This window comes from Polyodon spathula, chromosome 1 (assembly GCF_017654505.1).
Source record: "Polyodon spathula isolate WHYD16114869_AA chromosome 1, ASM1765450v1, whole genome shotgun sequence".
NCBI lineage: Eukaryota > Metazoa > Chordata > Actinopteri > Acipenseriformes > Polyodontidae > Polyodon > Polyodon spathula.
In genome coordinates this window covers 60,737,548-60,752,199 of record NC_054534.1, presented here as the reverse complement: position 1 = coordinate 60,752,199, position 14,652 = coordinate 60,737,548, and the positions used below count along the sequence as shown (strand labels likewise).

Here is a 14,652-nt window from a genome sequence, read left to right as displayed (position 1 = left end):
CAGCTGTCACGCAAACGTTTAACTGAACCTTGGAAACATAAGGGCAAAGTTCAAGTTTAGTAAGTGCTATATGTTATATTAACAATACACAAGTTAATCAGTTATGCTATCATGAGCTCAAGCGGAACAAATCAGCAGGAAAATCGGGTTTTTGCCACAGTGTTCAATATCCTTGTTCAGGGTTATTTTCTTAATCATTATCAGCAGCCTGGTTTACCAATAATGATGAACCAGGCCACTGGTAGATATTGCCAAAGTATACCATACAGAATATTTTCAACCCCCAACATTACTGGTTGGACTGTGAGGGCACCCGTGAACTTCTCAAGCCACCAGTTATCCTAGTTAACCTGTGAACCATTGACTGCCCTTAGGAGAGCACCGCCTCCAAGTTCTTCTCCACACTGTTGTGAGCCATCCTCCTTTCAGAAGTTTTTTTTTTTCTTTTCATAATTCTCTATAGTGACCCATTTGTTTAGACCCTTTGAAAAATGAGACAGTCTAATATGTTGACTGGTAACGCAAAGTCGTTGATGTCTCTATGATGCCTCCTTTAAAGTATTAACTTGAACTGAATTTTTTTTTTTCTGGGTATTTCACATTGACCACATTTGAAATGAGGACTTACAGATAGCTGCATTCCTTTCTAAAGCCTTGTTTTACCTTACAACACCCACACCAAAAGAACATAAAAACAGAAAATGTTATAAGAGGAGGACACTCTGTCTATCTAAGATTGCCCGGTTCCTGGTAGCTGAACTTTGTCAGCTGGAATTGAAAGCATCCAACACCCCGTTCACACTTGCAGTTTAGGCCCTGGGCCGGGCGAAATTTAGACCAGCTTTTTGATGCGGCCTAAAGTACCAATGCTGCCTCAGGACCGGCCTATCGACATGTGTGAACCCAACGCAGGCCCTGGGCCGGCCTTAACGAGTCAGTGCGGGGACGTACCTCAAACCACTCCCCTACTAGGTCGAGCGTAGTAGATCAAAACAATATCAGTTTTAAGGGATAGCAGTTGGGACGATGCAGAAATTCACCCTTAGTGGTACATTTATTCAGCGCTTATCAGACACCTCAGGTCCAATTTATTTTCACACACGCTGTTTTAAATATTTTTTTCCCCTAGAGTAAAGCAGGTTTAAAAGGTATTGAATCACAAAAGTTCAGTCCTGCATCCCCCACCAAGCCCCACCCCTTGTTCGCTGTATATTTCACGTATGTCTTTATAGATACTCTCCTGATCACTCGTTTTAGCACCAAACTCCTCAATAATGCGATCCAAGTCATTATTTTATTACTATAACATCTCAAAAAGCTCTGCAAATGTCTTTGATATTTTTTGAGCGCTGGATGCTGAAGCAGCTATATCCTTTGTCAGTGTTATCTCTGGTGAAAACCTGCAAATTTGACCGAGAACTCTTGGAATTACTGAGCAGCAGGCCAGAAATAAACCCACCGCGGATCTTGGATTTTATGGAACCCAAAGATAATCCTGGATTATGACTGTCTCACATTTAATAAAATCGCAGGTTGAAATGCGCTAATATTTTGTCGGCACTTAAGACCGAAAAGCTCAAGCTTCAGTATATGACACGTGGAATTAATCGGGTTCATTCTATTGTGTTACATTTTACAGGGAGCAGTATCTTTCCTTTTGTTCTGGAAGTTCAAGGATGTTTTCTCTCATTCATTCTTCTTACTAACGTTGCAAGTCTGCAAGACTACAACAATAACTACAAATAATAAGGGCAGGCGAGTACAATTATTTGCAGGAATACAGGGATCTTGACCCATACTTGACTACTGTTTTGTATTTTATATTTTTTGTAATGCGTTTTACTGTTACATCATGTGCTTCATGCATTGGACAACTTCCAATACAAGAACATAAACGCAAATATTATGTAATAAACATGGTGTGCTGATTTAACTAATCACACACACTTCATGTTTTTTGGTACAGCACATTAACTTAAAACAATCCTTCAAATGCAGCCACACATTCCTTTTAACAACAAGGGCTTGATACTTGATACTAACTGGAAGTAATTTGTACTCAGCTTTCTACAGTGGTATCCTTGAATAGGACAGATAAAGCTTCATTGAGAGGCAAGACTAATTCTAAGAAGCTACTGTGACAGCCCTTAGAAAGCAAAAACATTCCTACAGAAGAAGAATAAACTTATGAACAGAAATTAGGAATCAATTGCTCATTCTAAGGCCTTGTTTTGCTCTGTCAGTCATATCCTATCTGCCAATAACTGCTTTGTATACAGCATAACCAGTTAACCATTCTGGGCCATATTTTCAAAGCTCTAGCCTTCAATTAACTCCTATTTGTTGATAGATGAAAATTCAACAGTAATGTACAAAACTGAGAAATAAACAACATGAGAGTACTTAAGAGACCTCCAATTACAGTACTTATGTGTTTCATACTAGTTTTGGAATGTTAATAGGTGTTTTTCTCTTTTTAAAAAAATAGACTGGCACAAACTCTTTGAAAATATGGCCCACTGAAATTTAAAATTGTAAATGAATTATTTGCCAAGCTGCTACGTTTAATAAAGTTATTAGTGGGCTGGTAATTGTGCAGGTTACGGATCTTCACGTGTTTATTGGGGATATGCAAATATTTCAAATAGAATTGTATAGCTAAACTACTCTATTGTGGTACTTGTGCAGTAGGTCACCATGGAGGCGGCTGGACTACAACACCTGAAGGAATAAGGTACTGTACAATCTAGAACATTGTATATGAAAAACATGTTTAAAATACCAAAAGTATAAAATAAAAGCAAGAGCGTCAACAGAAAAAAGTACTGCTTTAATAAGCAATTATTGGGAACTACTGTATATACATTTGTTAGCCTGTTTCACTGGTCTACACAGGTTGGTATTTGTTAAATTTCAGATACCTGTTTTTTTTTTTTTTGTATGGTTTTGTTTAATTACAGAACTGGGATAATAAAACATATCTCTAAAAAATGAGAGCGCTCTTCTTGAGATGCATAAAACTAAACATTCCAAATCCACCTGCTCAACGTGTTCCATTGGCACTGCACCCTTAAAAAACACTAAAAAAACTGGAGAGAAATTATTTTCAAAAATTCATAAATGTACTCATAATACAAACACGTAGCCGTTTTCCAAAAGGCTAGTCACGTGTTTCAGTGTGACTGATTGAAAGACTATTTGGCTTCACTTACTTGAAGCACAAATTAAATTTACACAGCTTGGTTCTAAATGGCAAGGTCCAAATCCTCATCTGTCAAAGCTGCATCATCATGTCACTGATACCACCGTGTAACAATTTTTTTTTTGTTCCTGGGTAGTAAGTGTTATTTCCTAATTGCTTATGCCCCAAAAGTATAGAAAATGGCTACTATTCCCCACAAAGTTTGCTTTTGTGACCAGGACAGTGATATTTCAAAATATCACTATCCAATGGGAAAATGGGCAAATGTGTGTCTTTTCGTTCACATAAAGTCAGAAAAAAACAACATATGAATCCAAATTAACATGTATTTATACTAAAGTAATACAAAAATGACTACAAAAGATTTAGAAGTGAGTAGTTTTTCGAGATTTACGATTATACTGTATTTACAGTATAATCGTGAAATTTAATCTGCATTAGATCCCTTTAAAGAGCAAAGGGCTAAAGGTTGGGGATCAGACACAAGCACTTTCACTTACAAAACACTTCACTAGAATTTTCTCCAAGCCATAATCAGTCAAATATTTATTGGGGTTGACATGAACAGTTCAAGAGTAAGAAGCGTTACTAACCTAGGGCTAAATCAATTTTCACTGTCTGTCTGCTGCACATAGCCTTTAAAAAATCCATCCTACAGTACCAATGGCCCAGACGGACTGGAGCACACCAGTTCATTCTTAACAATTCTTAACAAGGAGAATAAACTCAGATATCTTAATACCTCATATAACATGAACTGCTTTCTGTTTTTGTCTCTCTTTTAAAGATATGGGAGGAGCAATGTTGTTGAAGGCCACAAGCATTTACAGAATTTTAATTATCACCTCTTCTTATCCAATGTCCATTATCATGAATATTCTTTAACTTTACATACTGTTGTGTTTTGTCATTCATGAATGAAGTGATCAACACTTCAGATGCCAAATATACAGTTCTGTCAGATATCTGAGTTACTTAGTTTAAACATTGAGGGGTAGATGTAAGGATATTCGCAGTGATTTGCGGGTGCAAAGCCTCCATTGTGTTTAGCAGCCGTAAAGGCCGCTAAAATTGCTGTGAATGTAAAGAATGGTGTTCACCTGGCATTCTGCACCCGATATCAAATTTGCACTTTGCCATCATTAATCCATTAAAATTATATTGAAATGCATTCAACTGAAGAAAGGAGCATGGAATTGGGTGGGAGCTGAACACTAAGCGGGCGCAAACATTATAATATGACGTAAGGAAGTTTGCCTTGCACTTAGGCAATTGCTGACCCTTCAAAAACTTTACACCTCTTTTTACAAGGTGCAAACCATTGTAGACGTGAGTAATTAAGGGATGTATGAAAGCACACACCTGCTGTGGTACATTTCCTGATGCAGAGACACTTGGCTCTTGTTGAGGAGAGGCAGGAACACATTCGGAGAAGGACAAGACGAAGGAGACCCTGCATATTTAATCCCGGAGTCACTTTGTTTGGGATGCCGGGGGATGCGGTGCTAAAGCATTATCGTCTCACTCCGCAGGTCACCCTAGACCTAATAGCTAAATTGAGGGATGAGCTAGACCCAGCGTCAATCTAGGGACAGCTATCCCTGCACATGTGAAAGTGCATTTCCTAATTATACTAGCATAACTGATGTTGGCTGAGGCTTTTCCGAACAACTTTGTTTCATGCTGAGTGACCTCAGCCATAAGGACTCTCAGCTCCTTCTGGAGTGGCTTAAAAGCAAAAAGGTCAATGTCTTGGAGTGGCTCAGTCAAAGCCCGGACCTCAATTCAATTGAGAATATGTGGAAAATGTTGAAAATTGCTGTTCACCAAAGGTCCCCATCCAACTTGATGGAGCTTGAGCAATTTTGCAAAGAAGAATGGGCAAAAATTGCAGTGTCCAGATGTACAAAGCTGGTAGAGACTTATCCAAATAGACTCATGGCTGTAATTGCTGCCAAAGGTGCCTCTACCAAATATTTACTCAAGAGGGGTGAATACTTATGCAATCAATTATTTTCTGTTTTATATTTGTAATTAATTTAGAATAATTTGTAGATTTCATTTTTCACTTTGACGTTATGGACTTTTTTTGTGTTGATCAGTGGCAAAAACTCCTAATTAAATCCATTCTGGTTCCATGTCGTTGCACAACAAAATGTGGAAAAGTCCAAGGGGGGGTGAATACTTTTGAGAGCCACTGTATTTGCACTGCGCCTATACTTACATCTACTCCTAAAAATCCTAAGTGTTAAGAAGCTAAGCAAGGCAGCAGAGCTTCAGTAGGATCAGACACTTTACACAACATCAGTTTTTACTTTCAGTGAGTTAACACCAAAGCTTAACCGCTGGAAGTGTTAGGGTCATGCAGTAGTGCTAAGATATTAACCTCATTGCCCAATGCTAAAAATACTGATGTAGTTATTCACAAAGATCTACACGCACACTCCTTCCCTTGCAAGGCCATGTGCAATCAGCATGCTATGTGAAACCTTCCTTTCAGAAAAATGGTTTTTCACTTGGTTAAGTCTAATGAGACGAAATTGCATCTGCATGCCCCTTTTTAATAAAAGATGCCCAGCAATTGTTACCAAAGTTCAATTTCAGGTTAAACATGAATATCAAGGTCACTGGTTCAAATTAAGTTTAAGAACCAACCCTTCCTTCTCACTGTAGATTTTAATGTGCACAAAATACAACAAATAAAAATAACAGTAACCTTATTTTTTCGCTTACATTTTACAGTTTTTAAGCTGATTCAATTCTATTTTATCACACTGAGGCCTTGGGCTTTGCTGTTCTTTGCTGACTTATCCTTTGATTTTACCTCTGCAAAAAACAGCTAGTTTAGAACACACACACTGCAGGTTGAATTCCTGAGGGCAAACGGTACATTTTAAAAGTACAATAAACATGTATCATTTCAACATGGGTGTTTTTACCGTTCCTAAATAAAAGAATAGAAGAATTGTTCACAGAAGAAAAGGAAAAAAAAAAACGTAAACCCCAGTAAATTAATTGTACGTATTTTTGGGAAAGCACAAAAATTCTAAATTACAATGCAAATGTACCTCAGTAAACATATTAATAGGGTATCCTTCAGATTTACACAAGGAATATGGTCAATACAGGCAAAATGCAAAAATGTCATAAACCAGAAAGAGCTAAGGTATTTTGATAATTGAAGAATGTAATATTTTGTTAGTGTGGATTTCTGCCTACAGTATAGTGTGTGGCTGAATATCCCTGCAATTTTGTCATAACATACTTATTCATGACACATTCCATAATGAGTATCTCTTAAGCCGATTCCCTTTCAATGTAGTCTTTTTTTTTTTTTTTCAACAGAAAATTTTTTAATAAAAATATATGCTCACCAAAGAATGCAGGTTTACACAAAAAAAGCATCGGTTTTGCTTCCATAGAGACAATATGTTTATGTTTGCTTTCTCTTGATTCTTACAGTATAATAATTGAATGTCATTGTGATTTCAACTCAACACCTTGGAGTAAGAGACCTTGGAGTTAACAGACACATTCATTAACAAGTTTCTAAAAAAGGTTAATTTAAAATGTGTCAAAATGCATGCTGATTTGGTAGGAAGACACACCAAAAAAAAAAAAAAAAACTCACATAACAAACTAAATGTCAGTCTGCATTACAGAAAATTATTTGGTTTCATTAGGTTACCAATTTGGGTAAAAACATTTTCGAAAAGTTGACAAATTTGTAGTTTATGATATTACAGCAGGTAATAAATGTGAGCTTTTCAGTGGTACCAGAAGGTTGTAGAATCTGTTTATTTAGGCCACCTTAATGTTGAGAAGTTAACATTGCATTCCCCCTATGTCAATGCCCCTTTATACTCTGCAAACACTAGATTTAAAAAATACACCACATTCTCCAGGAACGTTATGTGTAAACAAAGCTGCAAAGATTTATTTTGTTTCTACAAAAAATGTCCCATCTCATTCACAGCAAACACAAAGGCGTACTGTTAAAGTAGAAAAATAACCCTGCACAGAGTGTTACTGTTCGTAGCTCAGGCGACACAGGGGTGTATGAAAGGACAAGGTGAAATTCCACACATGACCTCTGGGATCTCTTTTATTCTATCTAATTATGTGCATAATACAATAAAACAATGGGAGCCAGGAAGCTGGGATAATAACAGTATGCTTATTTCATATTTAGCCTATCAAAGTATTCAATGGTCTAAACATTTAATCATTATTCTGAACCAGTTATTTGTATCAGTGTGGGTTGTCTAAACTAATTAATTGTGTATTTATAATGTCAAAAAAAGAAATTAAATCAAGTACACAAATCGATAAAGTCTTCATTAGTGGTCAAACTGTTTTGAAGTCTGTGCTATTTTGGGAACAGTATGTAAACAGCATATCACAAGAAAGGTACAGCAGAAGATAGTCTAAAGGCAGGACATGTTAAGGGAACACAGTGGACCAAGGGTCACAAAAGGAAACAAGGACCAGGGGTCACAAAAGGAGATTAGATAAAGGGGCATTCAGAAAAGAAAATAGGAGGCACTTTTTTACACAGAGAATTGTGGGAATCTGGAACCAACCCCCCAGTAATGTTGTTGAAGCTGACACCCTGGGATACTTCAAGAAGCTGCTTGATGAGATTCTGTGATCAATAAGCTACCAACAACCAAACGAGCAACATGGGCCGAATGGCCTCCTCTCGTTTGTAACCTCTTTTATGTTCTTATGTTTAAAGTATTCTATAGACCATCTATTAAGATTGATACAGAACAAAAAATTGTTTAAGAAACCAATGGAGGTGTGACAGGTATGGCAGAGTGGTGATGTCATGCCAGAAGCAGGAAGAAACACAGAGCAGTACTGCAGGGCAAAAAGACGCGGTGTGCGGCGTTTATTTAAATACAAAATAAAGTAAAAGGTTTTAACAAAAACACTGCTCACAGAGCAAAATAAAAGTTTAAACAAAATAATCACAAACACAAACAATAGGTCAGCCTGGGCAATCGCCTTCACTGTTCCTATATATTAGTTTCATTTTTAATCCACTCACTCACTCTCATTCCTCCTTTCCAACACCCATCCTCAGTGCAGACAGCTGCAGGCTTTTATGCAGGTGACCATCTCCCAATTAGTAACATATTAATCACTTAATTAAACTGGGAGATGGACACCTTCTGCACGAGTTTATTAATGTGGATGGTGCTTCCCATCCATGCTGCAACACAACACAAAAACAAACCACACGGCTCATAAGTACAATAACTAAATCATAACACAAAATATGCACAGGGGCGGGGAGTACCCCATTCTTAAATAAATACTAAATAAAAACAAAACAATAACGTAAACATATATAAAAAGAAATACATTGTACATTTAAACTATAGGTAGATGAGAATTCAGGTTTGTTAGTGTCCAGTTTCCATTATCACTGTACAGTTTCTGCTAAACAACACCACGAGCTCTGAAATAAAAAGAACAATCATAAATGTCTTACCAGAGAACACTGTCAGGAAGGCAAATTTAACCGACAGAAGGTGGGCATCTGCTATCCTGCACATCCAACTCTTCCCTTTTTCGTTTGTTAAAACGTTTTGAAGTGTTTTTCAGATTTTAGATCCAAGCCTGATTCCAGCTTCTGCAGGCAAAGAAAGCACATTAGAAATGCAGCTCCAGCTCCTGTTGTAGTGCTGTTTGAGCTATTTTCAGATGTAGACCCGAATGTCTAGAGGCTGGAAAGTCACTCAAGAGCTCAGAGGGAAAATTGACAACACATACTGTTCACAGAACTAACTGTGTGAAGTATGTGACTACTAGGCAAGCACCTTGTGAGGATAACTTCAGTAGAAACCATTAAAGTTAACTGGCAGCACATTGTAAACGTGTTTTGATTGCAGTCGGCTCAAAGTTGAATCTGAAAGGTTATACAAGCATTCCCTGCTTTCTTCCTCATAAGAGCACTTTTCCCCATGCGACCGTGGACACGGTTACTGTTTGAATCATGAAAATGTTTCCTAATGAAGTGGGGCAATTTTCATTTTGTATGTAACATCACCAGCATCAATTTTACACAGTGCAGTTTAAGTCTGTTGACAGAGCTCATCTGCCAATGCGAGTGGCAGAGTTTAGCCAATTGAAAAAGTAACTCTATGTCACGTTGCATCAGTGAAAGACAAATTAACTGACCGCTCTCTTTCGATCATTAAGAGCTTGGTTATCCTTACAAGCATGCAACTACAGCTTTAAAATGTTGGTATAAGTGCCAAGCGCTTCTGGACTGGAAATAAGCTACTTATAAAAAGCTAAATGAAAACAGCTTTTTTTCAGAAAAAAATGGAATATGTTGCGTGAGGAAACATTTTATTCTGTAACCAAGAATTTCCTTCATGCAACTATGTTTGTTTGAGGTTTGGATACGATTGTGGGTCAAACATGGTGTCTGTTTCTTAAAATCTAGGTTTAGAAAGCATTGCATGAAAATAAAAATAAACTTGCCCTGGTTAAAATAAAGTAGCTTCTACTCAACAAAGGCTACTTTTATGTAGGGCAGTGATATCTTCGTCAGCACTATTTCTTAACCAAAGCTTTGATTTGGACAGCACAGAAGCGTGTTGGGAGAAAGTATAAACAGTTGAGTTTGAAACAGAATTCAAAACCTAGTAATTAAATTTAGTTAGAAAACTAATTATGGCTTTTGCCAAACCGCCAAAAATATGCGAGCTATATAAGAGAACCCTGCTGCACAAATTGTGTTGTAAATGGCTCTAAGACCTCCACGGCCCTGCCTGCAAATAATACGTGAATATGTGGGTTTTGTGGCTGGCTACAGCCGCAATGTAATGGTTGAACTGTTTAATTGTTGTACTGTTTTAGTCAGCCAGGATCACAATTACCTGGCTCTAATTTAATTAAGTACACCTGCCTGTAAATAGCAGGCAGGTATTTAAGCAGGTCAACACGGTTGGTCTGGGGATGTGTAAGGGCTAAGGCCTGAGGAGACTGTGTTTATAAGAGTATATGTTTTGTGTTTCTTGAAAAGTTTAGTTTAGTGCTCCTGGAAGGAGATGGCTTTTTGTTTAATTTTGTTTTGTGTGCAGTTAAATACATATACAGGCACCACCCTGTTTTATTTCATTTCTGTGGTCCCGTGTTTCTATTTACACCAAAAGACAAGTGGAAAAGGTCCTGGAAGTGGCAAATCCAGTCTGTCACAGGATACAGTATATGTTTTGTTTTATTGTGCACATACCATGAAAAAGTGCTTATGGTATCTGTCAATCACTGTATATGTGAAGAAATTAATTAAAAAACATGAATACCAGGGATTAGAGTTCATTTTCAGAAAAGTAAAAGTACAAAACTGAAAACGCAGTATTTTGAGTATATCTGCAAAATGTGTTGTTTTTGTGTCTGTACAGTTTAAAATAATCAAATATAACTGGAAAAAAAAAAAAAAAAAGCATTTTATGGTCCAGTAGATCCCACTGTCACAGAACATTTCATACTCTGTATTAATCATTTCTGGAGTACTTGAGGTTTCATTGCTTAGTCAAAATTCAGTGTAGTGCGGCGCTTTTTTTTTTTTTTTGTCATCTAGAATTTACTTTAAGGAAAAAGCAGAAAGACATCTGCCAGTATTTACCTTTTCACTGCTCTAGTCTGCTGTTTCGGTGCCTCTTTACACTATTTTTTATTTTAGTTCCCCAAAGCAGACTTTAGTCACAAATACAAAGCAGAAGTGAAAGGGTAAACAAGAGGGACAGCATTAGAGATTATGAAATTAACAGGAATACAAACCTGTGAAATACTATTTTAAACGTAGTATTGACTGATTTATAAGGATGTTCATGGTTAATATTTAGATTTTAAGATGACACTTCTCTACAGTGTACATTGTAATAAGCACTTTGCAATCTTTACATGGTTCTGGATCGAATTTCACAAGTGCTATTTTTGTCATCAAAATTAAGAAAAAAAAAAGTTTATCAAAGCCAAATTACACAGAAATAGGTCTTACCTGTTTATTCACTGGCCCAAACCCCACAGGCATGGCTGTTTATAGCACAACTTCTTTGCTACCTTCTAAAGCTCTTTTTTTTCCACCTCTGTCCAATACCAGGACACAAATGAGTCGCATACATAAGCATTTGTCAAAAAGATGTCAACAGGGGATTTACACATACTTTGCTGGTGTGGCTAAGTTCAAAGGTTTCTTCATTTGGAGGAAGCCGATTAAAGCCTGGCTACCCGAACCCAACGGGACCCGACTATATGTGTCGGGTTCGGGTTGGGTGCATTCTGTGTCAAGCACTCACGCTCTGGCCTGGCCGGCTCCATGTTTTATAAATAAATGCATTATTACATTTTAGCGAGTTTTTTCCTCTTACAAATGCAAATGCCTCCTAAAATTACTAATTGCTCTGCAGCAGGGCCAAGTCAGTTGTACATGATAATTCTGTGGTTTGAGAAACTTAAATGACATTGTTTTCACCAGTTTTGGTGTCTTCCAGTGGAAACATTGTTGTTGTTAAAACTGGCTTTGAGTTTAAAGTCTGGTGTGATATAACGACAAGTCATCGACACATAATTTGATGTTGACCGTTAACGTTGCTGTTTTTAGCTAGGTTTATCCAAACATGATGCCTCAAGTCTGTATCAGACACTACCAAGTAAAATGTTCATCTAACTGCATGCTTCGCTGAGAGAATTTGTTTTCTTTTTAATTTGTGTTTTGACTCTAAATATGCTTTTTTTATTTCAATATTTGGTATTATTGGGGTTGGGTCGGGTTTGAAAAAAATTTAAAGGTCTCTGTCTTGGGTCAGGTTGGTTCGGCTCGGGTTTTATACCCGAGTTGACCTTTAAAGCTGATATGTTTAATTGTGAAAAATACAGACTGAACTTCATAACTTTTCAAAGTAAAATGTAGGCCCAATGGAAAAGACTGTATCACAACACTGTCACGTGGCAGTCTTTGTTGTTTTTGCTTCAGCTAAGGTAGGTGGGACTGAATGATCATACTGGAAATTTTCTATTTAGCTTTGACCATATGGCAAGCCCTTCTCATTAGTAAAATAAATCAACAATTAAAATTCCCAAGACGACCAATATAATTGAATGTCAAGCAATCGCTCTACATGGACTAAAGGCAAAGAGTAATTTAATAGCTTCCTACTAGGACCGCTATACAATGAGGCACGCTCCATGTAACAATATTGCTTTTAATTGCCCACAGCCTGTTTCAAACAGTACTTTAAAGGCAGTTTGCACAAGTACACATATCCTTAACCTGCTTCGCTATTTTAATGTGGTTCAAAAACACAAATACTTCCCAAATTAGGTACCCCGGATACACAGGTAAACTGTTTTGAGAGGGCTGACATACCATGAAAAATAAATAATAGTGGATGTGACTGCGTGGCGTTGTGACAAGAGGTCTTTGTGTTTGCATCACAAGTGTGACTCATGAGCATCTAATGGTGGTTTACATAACAGTTTTAGCTACTTATGACTGTCTTAGGATGTGGCACTTTGTATTAACACATGACTAATTTAAATACAATGCATAGAAAATACATAAGTATCCACCATTTTTTTTTTGCTTACTTTTGAAGTACCGGTTTAACAGCTGCTGAACCAACAAACAGTGCAGAACTTCAGAAATTGTTTTATTTTATTAGCTTTTTTTATTGGGGGGGGGGGGGGGGGGGGGGGGGGGGGGGGGGGTTTACATATTTCTTTAACATTCACTAGTTGTGGCTTTTATTGCAGTGGTGTAAGGTTTTCATTGTAGACGACTGTATATTATCCTCAAGCTTGGAATTACTGTCCCAGGTGAACCAGTGAAAAAACTGTTTCACTAGGGGGTTGTAAGTCAGACCAGTGGTGTGCAAAGTGGGGGGGCACGGAGAGTCAGTAAGAGGGGTCCTGACTATGACTAATGGGGCACTTATGTAAAAATGTTTTAAAAGGATAGAACAAGTGTAACTTTTTTATTTTTTAAAACACTAATGTTTTAACAGGTATTTTTCCACTAGATTTAACCAAAAAAAGTAAAGATTTAGCTAAATACATATTTTTTCTCATAAGCACTTTCTTAAAAGTCGTGGGTGAAGCACGGCTCCGCAGCATACAATGCCAAATCAAACATGTCAGTGGGCATTGGTTTGCAATAAAGGGCTATGCACACCGGACGCTAGTGAGAGAATATAAAATAATTACAACTACTGATTTTAATGTAGTAATGCACACCACAAGCGAAGCACGGAGCGCAAACGAAACGCACAAATATATAATAAATACATTTGTTTTATTTGAATTTGAACTATGAGCTGTTCGTATCGCAATGGACCAATCAGAAACAAGGTAACAAAAGTGCGTTTACATGAGCATAAGAATTCCAATATTTTTCGGAAAACTAATTCCGATACTAAAAGTCATGTAAACACAGTTTTCGGACAATGTATCAGAATATTCCTAAAGTCAGTTTTCGGAAAACCGCACCTAGAAATTTCCGACTAAATTCCGAAAACTAATAAAACACTTTTCGGAAAACTTATTGAAATAGCATACTGCGCACGTGCACACTTTGACCCTTTTCTCCTGCATGTGGTTTTAGAAAACAGAAAATAATAATAATTTGTAGTCAGTCTGCAGGCATCCATTTGTCTAGTTAGGGATACAGTAACGCATGCGTTTGTTGAAGTTTGTATGGATTTGTTAATAACCCATACTGAAGCAGCAAATGTTTTCCAGCTTTAAAATGACGTGATGATTTAAAATAATGTCTGCAAAAGAAACTGGTAATATAGAACAGGATGAGCTGTTGGAAAGGCTGATTGCACATTGTGAAGTATAGTATAGTAAGTAATCTTTGAATTTAAGACCTGACGCTTCGATAATGCACTATATTGGATTGGTCTCCTTTCTATCGCGGAAATGTCCGGTCTTCAAATCGTACTTAAGCTACTGCAGTACTTCGCATGCGAAAATATCCAGCCTTTTCTTATTCAGTTTTCGAAAAACGCTTTGTCATGTAAACGTACTGACTGTCTATCTCATGCAGAGATTACCACAGAAATAATAAAAAAATGGACATCAATAATTAAAGTTGAAAAATATAATGTTCTTTATTATGCCAGTGTCCGTGGTTATAAATACAATAACGTAACGCCACGTGGCAAAAAATAGCTGAACAGTTGGAAATGTATGGTATGTCTCTTTTATTTCACCTTAATTTTAGTCAAAAATGACAGGGAGCACCACACACTGGATTCGAATTTCTGTAAAATGACGCTTCTTTTTTAAATAATGTTAACTGTTAATAATAATAATAATAATAATAATAATAATAATAATAATAATAATAATAATAATAATAATCACAGTAGGTCTTTAACAAGCTGGTGGTATTCCCTGAACTGTTTCCTTTTTTTTACTACGTGGAG

The 14,652-nt window shown here is 37.0% G+C and overlaps 1 protein-coding gene across 1 annotated transcript in view; it reads right to left on the bottom strand.

Annotated features, from left to right (window-relative positions):
- LOC121322203 (sorbin and SH3 domain-containing protein 2-like) overlaps positions 1–8,839 on the bottom strand; it is a 96,714-nt gene extending 87,875 nt beyond the window's left edge. Inside the window, exon 1 of the mRNA XM_041261853.1 lies at positions 8,703–8,839. The gene's annotated coding sequence lies outside the window, so the exon portion shown is untranslated. The remainder of the gene's footprint in view (positions 1–8,702) is intronic.
- Between the last annotated feature and the right edge of the window lie 5,813 nt (positions 8,840–14,652).